The following is a 14246-nucleotide window of genomic DNA, read 5'->3' as shown; positions in this document are numbered from 1 at the left end:
GTGATCACTCTGCACTCACAGCGATCACAATGCGCTCACACTGATCACCATGCACTCACACCATTCACCCGCTCACCTTGCACTTACACTGATCACCATGTTCTCACACCATTCAACCACTTACCCTCCACTCACAGTGATCACTCTGAACTCACAGCGATCACAATGCGCTCACACTGATCACCATGCACTCACACCATACACCCGCTCCCCTTGCACTCACACTGATCACCATGTTCTCACACCATTCACCCACTTACCCTCCACTCGCAGTGATCACTCTGCACTCACAACTATCAAAATGCGCTCACACTGATCACCATGCACTCACACCATTCACCCGCTCACCCTGCACTTACACTGATAACCATGTTCTCACACCATTCAACCACTTACCCTGCACTCACAGTGATCACTCTGCACTCACAACGATCACAATGCGCTCACACTGATCACCATGCACTCACACCATTCACCTGCTCACCCTGTACTCACACTGATCACCATGTTCTCACACCATTCACCCACTTACCCTCCACTCATAGTGATCACTCTGCACTCACAATGCACTTGTGCTTTTCACCCTGTACCTCACCCTGAAGTCACACGAGCACACTACTCAACCTGCACTCATGACACTTCACTCACCTGTCCCCCTCACTGGTCAATCTGCAATCTCACTCCAATAAGCCCACCACTATTGGGTTCTCAGCACATGCGGTATTAAAGACGAAGTACCGTTCAAGACTGGATGTGGAGCACAACCTGGGGATGGCAGTAGCAAAAATCCATCCACAGATTGACCGTCTCTGAAAAACAGGCACACCTGTCACATTTATGTTGGTGGTGCTATTATCAATCCATGTCATATGTAAAACAAAGCATCCTAGTAAAAACAATTTGCACACATTTTATCTTGGAAAGTGGTGTTTTGAGATGTGTAATAAGCCTCTGTCATTTCACCACACCCACCCACTCACAAACCTACAGTTTACTAAACACTCTTATTGTATTGAATGTTATTAGCTGAATATGCCCGGAATGTGCACGTGGCGGTCGAGTCCAGAAATTTCTGTCAGGTGGTGGGGGGGGCCCAACATCTAAAAAAATTCAGCTGGGGGGGCTCAACCTACAAAAGTTTGAAGAGCTCTGACTTAGGCGTTAGGCGGACGGAGGGTGGAATGTTGGCTTAGAGATTAACAACGAAAAAGTACTTTTCCACGGGAAAAAACTGTGGAAACACAAACAGTAAATATATACATAAATGCCAGAGGCACCCACAGAGAAACAAAAGGACGTAAACGTAAAGCTACAAAACACGTAAGGTACATGTCTCAACAGAAGTCATAGACATAGCAGACAACTGGCTTGGGGTACTTCGATGTCCTCATCTATGTATCGCGAAGTGCCTTAAAAGGAATAAGAATGTAATTCTATTCTTTTCTAACTGGGAGATGAATGTTCAGTTGCCGAAATGCGATTGACTTGCTGTTTATGCTTTATATCAACGGTGTCCAACATAGGACCAGGAGGTCTAGGTCTAAGCCAGTTTCAAAGGAAAAATACCGACTACGTAAGTGGGCGCATTTAGATTTACTGTGTGAAACTATATCTCTTGTGGGAATCGTGTGAAAATCTGGCATGGAGATGACCCGTTTGGACCTATAACGAACACCAGTCTCTTAGAAAGTTCACATATGCGTTTGTCTGTATACTCATAACAGGTAATGTTTTGGGTATACAATTGCCACATATTCAGGTGTTGTTTGGGAATTTAGATGTGTACATTTAGTATTACAAAGTGGGGGAAATATGTAACCCATCTGTTCCAAATTCATAAAAAAATATGTTCGGCATTATTTAGCTGTAACACTGTGCTTAATTGTTAGCAGTTTAATAGTGTAATATTTGCCATCCAGATTGTGTAAGTGCACACATTTAAATTTAAGAAATGTCACAACTATTGGACGCACAGGTCTGAAATAACAACAAAGTAAAACGCATGCCAATCCCAGCCAGCATAAAAGAGGATTGATCAAATAAAGTAGGAAGAACTGAGTGCATCACTCACGGTTGTGGAATTAAGGCAGGTTTGCATCACACTTCAAAAAATATTATTTGGCAAAATAAGCGCTTCTAAAAGAGCTGCCCACCCGCCCCACAAAAGAAAACGGGTCCTTGGCATGTTTGTATGAATATTACACAGCATCAAAAAAGAGAAGTGTCACGGTAGAGACCAGGGATTGGTAGCACGCTAGAAAATAGTGGACCGAGGGTAACATGCAGCCTCTTTGCCGAACACCGGTGACCATACCCATAACGCTCAAGTTTGCACCGTAAGTGCCTGCAACCTAAGTGCCTTACCCCGGCGCGACACTCTTTCGGACTCCTGTTGCATGGGGCCGGAGACTCCCCTATCTTCCTCTACGCCGGTCCCAAGGACGCAGATGAGTCGCCATGACAACGAAGGCACTTTAAACACAGAAAAAGGACACAAGGCAAATCTCAAGCATGCTCCTCCCAAAGAAAAGCGTCTTTATGGCCGCCATCTTTGAACAGAGGTCTGATATGTTTTTGTAGTAGGAATTTTTGAGTCCTATATCCACGTGCAGCACTGGTAAAGCAGCATTTTATAGTGTTCAAACTCTCCACAACCTAATGTCGCCATCTAGTACTACAAAAGGAACACATTTCAAAACCGGTCTCGCATTCTGAATAGATTTCTTGTGATGTTTTCATACCTTTTTGGTATGTTTAAGAATAAACGACTTATGGAGCTTTTGTACTGTTTTCAGTTTATTGAACGGAAATAAAAACCTCTGCTAAGGTGACCAACTGGCATGGGTGCAAATTCAGGACGGTGAGTCTAAAAATACAGGACAAAGGGTCAAAATTCAGGACAAAAATTCAGGACAGGAGGTCAAAATTCAAGACAAAACTTCGGGACAAAAGGTAAGTTTTACAGACACGTCAGAGGAGGTCGTGCAATAGTATATAATTAAGCTCATCCATATCCAAACATATTCAACCATTTGCAAACCTATGATGTATCCTTCCATCCATCCATCATTTCACTCCCTCCATCCCTCCATCCGCCCTTTCACTCACTCATCCATCCATTATCCATCCACCCTTTCACCCTTTCCATCGATACACTCATCCATCCACTCTTCCACCTATCCATCCATTCACTCATCCATCCAGCTTTTTAGCCTTTCACCCATCCAGCCATCCTTTCACGTATTCATCCATCCACCCAGTCACTCATCCTTCCACCTATTCATCCTTTCAGTCATCCATCCATCCTTTTTTTCTCCATCAACCCTTTCACTTAGCCATCCTTCCTTCCACTCTTCAATCTACTCAGCCACTCATTAATCCATCCATTGACCCTATCACTCATCCATCCACACTTTCACTCCTTCACTCATCTATCCATCCTTTTGTCCATCAACTTAACTTTCCCTTTCACTAACTCATCCATCCTTATATCCACCCTTTCACTCATCCGTCCATCCATTCACCCTTTCACTTATCAATTCATCCATCATTTCACTCATCCATCCACCCATTCACTCACCCATCACCACCCTTTCACTCATCCATCCATCATTTCACTCATCCATCCACCGTTTTACCCATCCATCTACCCTTCCACCCATACATCCACCTTTTTACCTTTTCTCTCATCCATCCTTCCACTCACTCATCCATTCATCATTTCTCTCATTATCCATCCATTCACCCTTTCATTAATGCTTTCACCCTTTCACTAATCTATCCAGCCATCCACCCATCCCTTCACTTACTCACCCACCCACCTTTTCATATTAATTATGAGCTGAGCCTTTGTCTGCAGAGTTATAGACAGAAGAGGCCCATCAATAATGTCACCCTTGCTCTAGTTCCTAAAGCAAGGGGTGGGGCGGGAAGGGTTCCTTATGCCCTTGCACATAAGCAGTTTGAGTCATGAGTCATGCATGATGCACAGTGACAGGCCATGAGGTCACTGTGACATGGTGTTGTTTCCAGGGCTTTAAGTGGTATGAAAAAACTGGGGGGTCTCTCCAAAGTGGGTGTTCGATGTAATTAAGGGCATGGCTTAGAACACCTAAGCTAAAAATCTGTGCTTAGTATAGTATACCGCCTGACTGGTATTTTGCGCGTTCTGTAATTGTATCCAGATATATAACACAACAAGTAACGTTACGCCTGCAACAAGCCAGAACGGTTGGCTTTGTCAATGGTTTTAGTTGCATAAAATAAAAAAGCAGCAATCATCGCTTCCTTGTATATAACATTGAAAATGCATCAGTTCTAAAATGGCGAGACTGTGAAAGAACTCTTGCCCCTTCTTTTTAACATCTTTCACCAGCTTCTTTTCTTGAACTGTATTCTCTTAGCAACATTGGCGTTTTTACACATTTATTCTGTCTGACAGAATGCCCTGCCCTAGAGAGAGGCCGGGGGATGCCCACCACATGCCTTGCAGCCCAGACTGGCACACTGTCATTCTGTATGTGGCAATCAGCCGCATAAAGAATGACAAAGGGCGGAGTGGGGCTGCTCTTGTGCTCCGAGGAGGAGTGCAAGGCTGCCCCATCAGGGAGTTGAGGCTTCATGCAGGGAACAGTGCTGTTCCCCGCAATGCCCAATATTACGGACAAAAGGCGTCCATTACAGGGATCTACACGGACAACGGACGTGAGGTCTAAATTATGAACGGTCCGTAAAATTTATGGACGGTTGGTCACCCCAACCACTACTGATGGGTGGAGCAAGAAGCTACGTTCTTATTGCTCTTCCATTCCTACATTTTAGAAGGATCACAAAATATACTACACAATATATTTTGTTTCAGTTTATTCTGGCAATTTACAGAATAGCTGCCACGTTTTCATTGTGTTTATGTGTGTCTGTCTCTTTGGTGCGATTATGTGTGACATTTCAATGTCACATGCGTGACACTGTGAGTGACTCTTTATCATGTGCGAGTGCAAAGCAGCCGTGTCCATTTAACTAGTTATATTTCACAATGTAATCTTTATATGCGCATTGTAATAATCTATGAAGAGTTTTAAAACAGCTGCACCACATCTGAAGCTTACATGCCGACTGTTATACCTGGCACCATTGGCATGGGTCTCCCTTCCATTTTTTGCTGTTGCCTCTTGTTTTTGCTGGTTATAGATGCGTTTGGGCACGGTGAAGCTGCTGTTCAGTGCCACAGTGCAAGTGCTTCCTATGGTAAATTGATGTGTGGATTAGTGACTCCATGATTGGCTTGATTGGTTTACTTGTCAGACCCTGCGTGTGCCCAGGGCTTGTAAATCCAATGCTGCTGGTGGGCTTGCAGCACTGATTGTGCCACCCACCGGGGCAGCTTGTAAAGTGTGTCTCAGGCCTGCCATTGCAGGGCCTGTGTGCAGTCTGGTACTGCCATGTTGACTGGGCAGGTGCACCCACTAGTCAGTTCCTAAACCTTCCCTTTTATACATATTAGTCACCCCTCTGCTAGGCCCATGGGCAGGGTGCATTGTAGGTAAAGGGTAGGACATTCCCTGATGTGTGTGGCATGTCCTAATAGTGAATTACAGCCATTTTCGTTTTTGACTATTGCAAGGCTACCTATTCCCCATAGGCCAGAATGGGCAGTTAGATTATAACATTTTATAATCCTAACTGACTCAGGGAACTAGGTAGAAAATCGAGTTTAGTATGCCTGAACTCAGAATGATAAAATACATCTTTTAGTGAAGTTGGTTTTAACATTCTGTGTTTCAAAATACCTCTATTAGAAAGTAGGTATTTTCTTACCTGCCTCTGCTAGGTTGTGTATTCCTTGTCTGGAGTTTGAGTGACAGGGGCTGGGGGGTTCCAGGAGACAGGGTGAGTCAGCACAGTGCTGAATAGAGAGATCTACATTCAGATGGGCGGGAGGAGTTGCACCTGGGACCTGAATAGGGCTGTGCCTTTCCTCCACAATGCTGGCTCCACCTCCTGTGGTGTGGCTGATGTCCCTGGCCTGCACTGTCAAAGGAAGAGAAGGAGTCCTGTAAACAAAGTGCTCCAAGACTGACCAGAACTGGTTTGGACTAGGCAAAGGCCTCTCCGCCTTCAGAGAACAAAGAGAAAGGTAGTATAATTATTGGGACCCAGATCCAAGAACCTTAGATCACTTCTGGGAATTGAGACACACCTTTGCTGAGGAGAAGAACCAGGAAGCCGAAGGAGGAGACTACACCTGTGCTGTGTGTTTGGGAGTTGGCCTGCAGTGGTTGCTTCATTGCCAAAGAGAGGAGAAAAGGACTGAGTGTGCTTTCTATCAACTTGAAGAAGAATTTCCAAGGGCTTGAACTAGTGCTTGCCTCCTGCCTGAAGTCTCAGGGATACAAGACTTCACCAACCAGCTCCCCCCTGAATTTCCTTGCTGGGAATTGTAGTGCCTGCTATTGTGCTGGGCCTTCTGAGAGACTGCGTGTCGTTGGGAGCTGGAAGCGCGATGCAACAAGAAGCATGTCGCCGCCGCAGCCACTGTCCTCGCATCGCCGAGGAAGCGAGCCGCCGCTGTCATCATTGCATCACCGAAGCATGGCGCATCACCGGAGATGCGGGACGCTGACACAGAGGTCACTGTTGCATCCCTTCAGAAGCGCATCGCAGGGCCTGTCGCGGCTCCAAAGATCATCGAGTTGCCACACAGCCGTCGGGCAAGCACGCATCACACCAACGCCATTTTGTCGCATTGCACAGGAGAAGAGTATCGCATCAAGCTGCCATCTTGTCGCATCGCACCGGAGAGCAGTAAGAAACTGACGCATCAACTCCCCACACAGTAAAGAAGCGAGCATCAACTTCCCTGCGCAGCAGTAAGGAACCGACGCATCCACTCCCCTGCGTGTAAGGAATCGATGCATCCCCTACCCTGCGACCCTTTTGTTTTCTATGCGTTACGCTTCTAAGATACATTGAGAGTAAAGTGTCGCATTTACAACTTGAGAGAACTGAGATATTTTACAACAGTTAAAGTCTATTTTTTAGTACAGTATTGTGGATTTTTGTCGTTTGGTCTTGTGTTAAGTCTATATAAAAATACCTATTTTTATAATACAACCTGTGTGGTGTCAATCTGTAGTGTTGTCACTGCATTACTGTATGTGTTCACAAATGCTTTACACACTGCCTCTGAGATAAGCCTGCCTGCTCGTGCCAAGCTACCAAGGGGGTGAGCAAAGGTTATTTTAGGAGTGTAGCCCCTTACCCTGACTAGACGCACGGGTCCCTATTTGGCACAGGTACCTACCTATGCCAACTAGAGACTCCCAAATCTAACACTGACATTTTAGAAAAGAAAAATTGTGGGCGGGTTTTTCAAAATAATTAGGAGAATATACTTCTAACATTGACTTCTATTGAGGCCTGTATCCGGTTTATTGTCATGTATGGGACTGAATGTAAATACAAGTTTTTTTGCTTATCTGTCAGAAGCACATGAAAGTTCTAGGGCAGGCAGAGAGAGCGTGACAAAAATGTTGAGCACTGGCCTGCAGGAGCAGGTCACTGGCAGTGTACATAATCCGAGCCACACAAGACCAGTCCCTGTCTACAAAACCCCGCTGAGCAATCAGATGTTTGTTTACAGCAATTGGAAGACTAGCCTTGAAATTGATACTCTCCCACCTGAATCAGGAGGGTTGGCATGTATGCTGTAGAATAAGAAAGGCCCCGCAACCCCCACCGTGCTGGAGGCCCCCTCAGCACAGTACCCTGGCTTGAGAGCTCCTGAGTGAGTCCAGAAGGTGGCTCCTCCCTGTACTTTGCAGGGGGGACCCTCAAGTTTCATTACAGCACTGCTTGTACGCTGAAGTGTTTGCTCTGGTTCTGTAACCTACATCCCTTTTCTAACATGATCATCCTGAATACTTTTGCTTCATCTCCAAAGCAATGGAAAATAAGAGGTTGAAGTGGGTGGGATTGGATGGGCACAATGTGCCCATACCTTTTTGATTTAAACATTTTCTCCTACTTTTTATACAAAGACAGTCGTCCATGGATGGTTAATTCCAATAGTTTAACTGCTACAGCTGAAGTGTCATACAGTGAGCCTACTGTCCTGTGAAGCCAAAGCCGGGCAGATAGCTAAACAAGCCTTCCTACCAGCATACCTGCTTGCCTGAAAGAAATGCAAATGTGTTTTACGAGTTAATCTGCAAATGTAAAGGGTAATCTGAAAATGTAAAGGATGTTTCATAGATGGTACAAGCTTTAATTGATTGGATCGCTGGAAGGTTGGTGATGACAAAGATTTATTATTTTTGAGTGATAGTGCAAAGAGTTAACAACTGAGCTGTGAAGTGCATGCTTTTAACTGTAATCGTATTTTTCTTGCGTTCGCTACCCCTGATGAGCTTGTAGCCGTCTGGGATGGCTATGGCGATGTTGGGTGCAGAGGAGTCGTTCATCCAGGTCTCTGTCAGGAAGGCAACATCCGGAGATGATGTGTCGAGCAGGTCCCAGAGCTCAACAGCGTGCTTGCGTACGGAGCGGTTGTTCAGTAGGATGCATCGAAGGTGGTTGAGGTTTTTCTTGGGGGGTGGTTCGGCGGCTCTGAGGCTTGTGTAGCTGCAGTTCCGGCAGGTGAAGGGACCATGTGTGCGTTTCGGTGTGGCCTTGATGCAGGTGTGGGTCAGTCCGGGGTTGAGGGTGTGCAGTGTGCTGGCATCGTAGCGGCAGCGGTCGTCGTGGCGGGCACGGGGGCCAGGGGTTCTGGTGCTGGGCCTGGTCCAGGCGCGGACGGGCTTGCCTTAGGCACGCCTTTGGCGGGCCAGCGGTGCGGACGCGCAGCAGCCGCCATGTATGGGTAGGTGGGAGGGAGGAGCAGCTGGGAGGCAGGGGCAGCGAAAGGGCAGTCAGGGGATGGGTCCGCGGGGGACGCAGCGGCTGGACAGAAGCAAGGGCACAGAATCCCAGGGGCAACGGAGGGGACAGAAGGAGACAAAGGCACAAAGTCACGGGGGCAGCGAAGGGGACAGAAGGAGAAAAAGGCACAGAATCACGGGGGCAGTGAAGGGGACAGAAGGAGAAAAAAGGCACAGAATCACGGGAGCAGCGAAGGGGACAGAAGGAGAAAAAAGGCACAGAATCACGGGGGCAGCGAAGGGGACAGAAGGAGAAAAAAGGCACAGAATCACAGGGCAGCGAAGGGGACAGAAGGAGAAAAAAGACACAGAATCACGGGGGCAGCGAAGGGGACAGAGGAGAAAAAGGCACAGAATCATGGAGGCGGCAAAGGGGAGACAGCAGCAGTCACAGACACCAAGAGAGTTGCAATACAACAGAATGACAAATGACATCGCATAGCCCATTCCTACTCGAGCACTCAGGTTATGAGCTGTTATGTTTGTACTAGTTGATTCAATGCCCATTAGATTCCCCATGTTAGACTATTGTTCTGATTTGTTACCTTTGCCTCAAATTGTAAAGCGCTCTGATATCCTTTGGGATCAAGTTCGCGTTATATAAAACTTTATAAATAAAATAAATAAAAATAAAATAGTGTAAGGGTCATATCACACACTGCAAGGTACGTCAGTTTGTGCACCGTTAGATAAAAGACAAGGACACCTGCTTTGAAAGTTTACACAGCACAGCTAAGTATGACACATTTATTTGCTGGGGCTCTGGATGAGGGACCTATGTCAACATTATTCTTAAATCTCAGAGACTTTATATTGGCACAACTAAGAGTGATGTTCACAGCCTAAATTATAGGCATTTAAAGTTCAGTCATGTGTGATATTGAACTAAATCTAAGCAGCATGATTGATTAACTAACTTAAATAACAGAAGGTAACCTTTTCATGTTGTGAGAACAGATGAACTGTTTTGGTGGATTTTTGAATGATTTTGTAGCAGAAAATGGTAATTTGGGGTTTTTGAGGATGCTGAACACATCACAGTTTCCTGTAGCAGCCCGGCAAACAAATTTATGACTTTTCTGGGTTGTTTTAAAGTATTTGGCGAGCTTTACCTTTTTCACAGTGTCTCAGTCTAAGGGATCATTCGACTGAGCTAGTGCTGCCTCTCTTTTAAAAGGTCTATCAGCTCTTCGCTTCACTCCAACATGCCTAAAACCCGGTGAAGGGTAGGAGGCCCATGCTCCAGCACATATCATGTAGGCAGGTGACATAACATTGAGTTACAGTCCACAGAGCTCTAGGGGCTTGTCTGCTCGACAGCCACAGCCCGTGGAGGGAGTTCAGGTGGGGCAGAAAGGCGGGGCAGGGGAGGAGCAGGGTGGAGGGTGCTAACAACCAGAATATGGATAATTGGAGGTAAGTAAACAATTTAATAAAAACGAATTTCGTAGCGCGCCCTGCATCGCAAAATGCGATGCATAGACCAAGCCATGGGAAACCATAAGCAATACTTTATAGCCAATGGTAGAAAAGGGCTGACCCAAACCCCACTCTTTCATTTGAGCTCTTTTTGATGTATTGATGACAAGAGATCTAACAACAAACAGCCAAAGCTGTTGATAGCTAATACTAATATATGTATGCTCATATATATATACAATGTATAACAATTTTCACCTTAGCCTAAAACCTTTACAAACTTACTACAGTGACACTCTGCTATTTTAATACATTTTAGACTAATAGGTTCAACGTCCATTGCGGCTACAATCTGTCCAGCGTTGAGGCGATAGTACTTTGTCTAGAATATACAATATAAGAATCTCGACTCGTTGATAAAATCTACATATTCTAAAGGCCGTGAGAATTGACTCCAAGCACCAGTTGTCCGTGGAGGGCACAGGTGGCAAATTCCAAATCGTGTGCGTCCCTTGCATCCCTCCCCAAGGAAAGGTAATTTAGTCGGAGGAACACACACTCAACATTTCAGCAATTTGAACCCTTGGACTCCAAAGTGTCAAACCACCGGAAAGGAAGAGACAAGTTGCTTATTTTCGCATAAAACAACATGCTAGGAGTTACTTTCCTTGAATTTGAAGACATTCAAAGGGTTTGGCAGAAAGACAGACCCTGAAGGCTGTTGACGCGTCACTCTAGAGCAGCAGATGCCACAGAGAGCCCAAGACCACCCTCAGAGGCACCCTCATCTACAGACCCCCGGGACCGCGCACACAATTCAGCAAAGCCATCGTAGACTTCATCAGTCCGCACGCCCTCACCTCCTCAAACTACATCCTCCTCGGGGACCTCAACTTCCACCTGGAGAACAACAATGACAGCAATACCGCCACCCTGCTGGACAACCTCGCCAATCTAGGACTCAAGAAACTGGTGAACACCCCCACCCACTACGCCGGCCACACGCTTGACCCTGTCTTCTCAACCAGCAAGCACATCTCCTTCAGCCACTCCACCGCACTACACTGGACAGATCACAGCTGTGTCCACTTCAACTTCAGGAGAACCACGACCCACCACCAACCGCAACAGGTCCCCCGCAGAAGCTGGAGCAAGATCACCGCCGACCAGCTCACCACCTCCCTCAGCCGGAACCCCCCCGCCAACACGACGGACCCCAACAAAGCAGCCCGCAACCTCACACAGTGGCTGACCAACTGCGCCGACGACCTCGCACCACTGAAGAACCCTCCCAGCAGACCCGGCAGCAGGAAAGCCTTATGGTTCACCAACGACCTCAAAAGCTCCAGAAAAACTGCTGCACCCTCGAGAAAGCCTGGCGCCACGACCAGACTACAGAAAACATGACAGCCCTCAAGAACGCCACCCGCAAACACCACCAGCTGATCCGCACCACCAAAAGGACAACATTCAAAGAACGACTGGACAACAAAACCCACAACAGCAAGGAACTCTTCAGCATCGTTAAAGAGCTTTCCAACCCCAGCGCCTGCAACAACGACATCACACCCTCGCAAGACCTCTGCGACTCACTCGCCTCGTTCTTTCACCGCAAGATCGCCGACATACACAACAGCTTTGGCGCACAGACCACGCACCCAACCACCGAACCAGCGCCCCCCACCACCACCCTCTGCACCTGGACCCTGGTCAGCACCGAAGACACCACCCGCATGATGAACACCATCCACTCCGGCTCCCCTACCAACCCCTGTCCACACCACATCTTTAACAAAGCCGACTCCATCATCGCACCCCAACTCCGGGACATCATTAACAGCTCCTTCGCATCCTCCACCTTCCCGGAGAGCTGGAAACATGCCGAGCTGAGCGCCCTCCTGAAGAAACCCACTGCAGACCCCACGGACCTCAAGAACTTCCGACCCATCTCGCTCCTCCCTTTTCCTGCCAAAGTCATCGAGAACACAGTCAACAAACAACTCTCCGCCTTCCTCGAGACAAACGGACCCCTCGACCCCTCGCAGTCCAGCTTCCGAGCCAACCACAGCACCGAGACCGCACTCATCGCAGCTACCGACGACATCAGGTCCCTGCTCGACAACAGGGAAACACCTGCCCTCATCCTCCTGGGCCTCTCAGCAGCCTTCGACACCGTATGCCACCGCACCCTGATACAGCGCCTCAGCAACACCGCACCGGCATCCAAGGATCAGCCTTGGAGTAGATCATCTCGTTCCTCGCCGGAAGAACCCAGAGAGTCCGCCTCCCCCCGTTCCGCTCCATGGCCACCGAAGTCATCTGCGGCGTTCCGCAAGGATCCTCGCTCAGCCCCACCCTCTTCAATGTCTACATGAGCCCCCTCGCAGCCATCGCACGCCAACACAACCTCAACATCATCTCCTACGCAGACGACACCCATCTGATCCTCTCCCTCACCAACGACCCCACCATCGCCAGAACCAGCCTCCAGGAAGGAATGAAAGACGTCGCGGAATGGATGAAGCTCAGCCGCCTGAAACTGAACTCAGACAAAACAGAAGTCCTCCTCCTGGGACCATCCCCCTCCGCCTGGGATGACTCCTGGTGGCCCCCGGCCCTGGGCAGCGCCCCCAAGCCAACGGACCACGCACGCAACCTGGGCTTCATCCTGGACTCCTCCCTCACGATGACCAAGCAAGTCAACACCGTCTCGTCATCCTGCTTCAACCCCCTGCGCATGCTCCGAAAGATCTTCCGGTGGATCCCCACCAAAACCAGGAAGACGGTCACCCAGGCCCTCGTCACCAGTCGTCTGGACTACGGGAACAACCTCTACTCTGGAACCACAGCCAAACTCCAGAAAAGACTCCAGCACATACAGAACGCCTCGGCACGACTCATCCTGGACATCCCCCGTCACAGCCACATCTCTGCCCATCTGAGAGACCTGCACTGGCTCCCCTCACCAAGAGGATCACGTTCAGACTCCTCACCCACGCACACAAGGCTCTCCACGACATGGGCCCCAAATACCTCAACAACCGCCTCACATTCTACACACCCACCCGCCAGCTCCGATCGGCCAGCCTGGCCTTCGCCTCCGTCCCACGAATTCGCAAAACCACCGCCGGAGAAAGATCCTTCTCCTACCTAGTGGCCAAGACATGGAACTCCCTCCCCATCCACCTACGGCTGACCCAGGACCACCTCTCCTTCAGGAAACAACTCAAGACCTGGCTGTTCGAGCAGTAGAGACTACACCCCCCCCCCCAGCGCCTTGAGACCCTAGCGGGTGAGTAGCGCGCTCTACAAATTTCTATGATTGATTGATTGATAGAGGGAGTCGCAGTAACGGCCCTTGGGCTGGGTGCAGGAAGTCTAGTTAAAGCCCAGTAAAACACGTGTATGTTTATCTGAAATACGAAAAACGTCTGCTGGGTACGAGCACAGCGGCGATGTACTTTGAGCCTGAGGCTGATCTGTGGTGGGAGAGAGGGAGGGGCAGGTGTGTGAGGTGCCATGACAAGAAAAGATGTACGAGCACAGTGTGCAACGTACTTTGAGCCAAAGGCTGCTCTGTAGTGGGGGAGAGGGAGGGGCAGGTGTGAGAGGCGCCATGACAACAAAGGATGCAGGAAAAGCGGATGGCCGCACGTGCACGCACACGTGCACTCATGCTTGTAGCCAGCAAGCAAAGACTGGGTAGCACTTTTGAGATCCCCTTTACAAAAAGTCAAGCAACAACAGCGCATGCGCTGTTCTAGGCTCGACCTAAAAACATCTGCACCTATTTATTGAACCGACTTACTACTATAAATAACCCTGAAAAGAAGTCCCTATCAGAGGTATAAGTAACACTGCATATAAATACCAATATTTATATACTGTGAGCCTCACGAAAAGGGGTTA

At 48.2% G+C, this 14246-nt stretch overlaps 2 protein-coding genes across 4 annotated transcripts in view; one reads left to right on the top strand and one right to left on the bottom strand.

Annotated features, from left to right (window-relative positions):
• The window catches only part of CFAP221 (cilia and flagella associated protein 221), a 661487-nt gene extending 659030 nt beyond the window's left edge, over positions 1–2457 (bottom strand). For both annotated transcript variants that reach the window (XM_078682395.1, XM_078682396.1), the window contains exon 1: positions 2365–2457. The gene's annotated coding sequence lies outside the window, so the exon portion shown is untranslated. The remainder of the gene's footprint in view (positions 1–2364) is intronic.
• Positions 1–14246, top strand: part of SCTR (secretin receptor) — a 703893-nt gene that overhangs the window by 78979 nt on the left and 610668 nt on the right. The window lies entirely within an intron of this gene.

Source organism: Lissotriton helveticus, chromosome 3_1 (assembly GCF_964261635.1).
Source record: "Lissotriton helveticus chromosome 3_1, aLisHel1.1, whole genome shotgun sequence".
In the NCBI taxonomy this organism is placed as follows: Eukaryota; Metazoa; Chordata; class Amphibia; order Caudata; family Salamandridae; genus Lissotriton; species Lissotriton helveticus.
The sequence above is the reverse complement of the archived record's forward strand: the minus strand, read 5'-3'. Positions and strand labels throughout refer to the sequence as shown.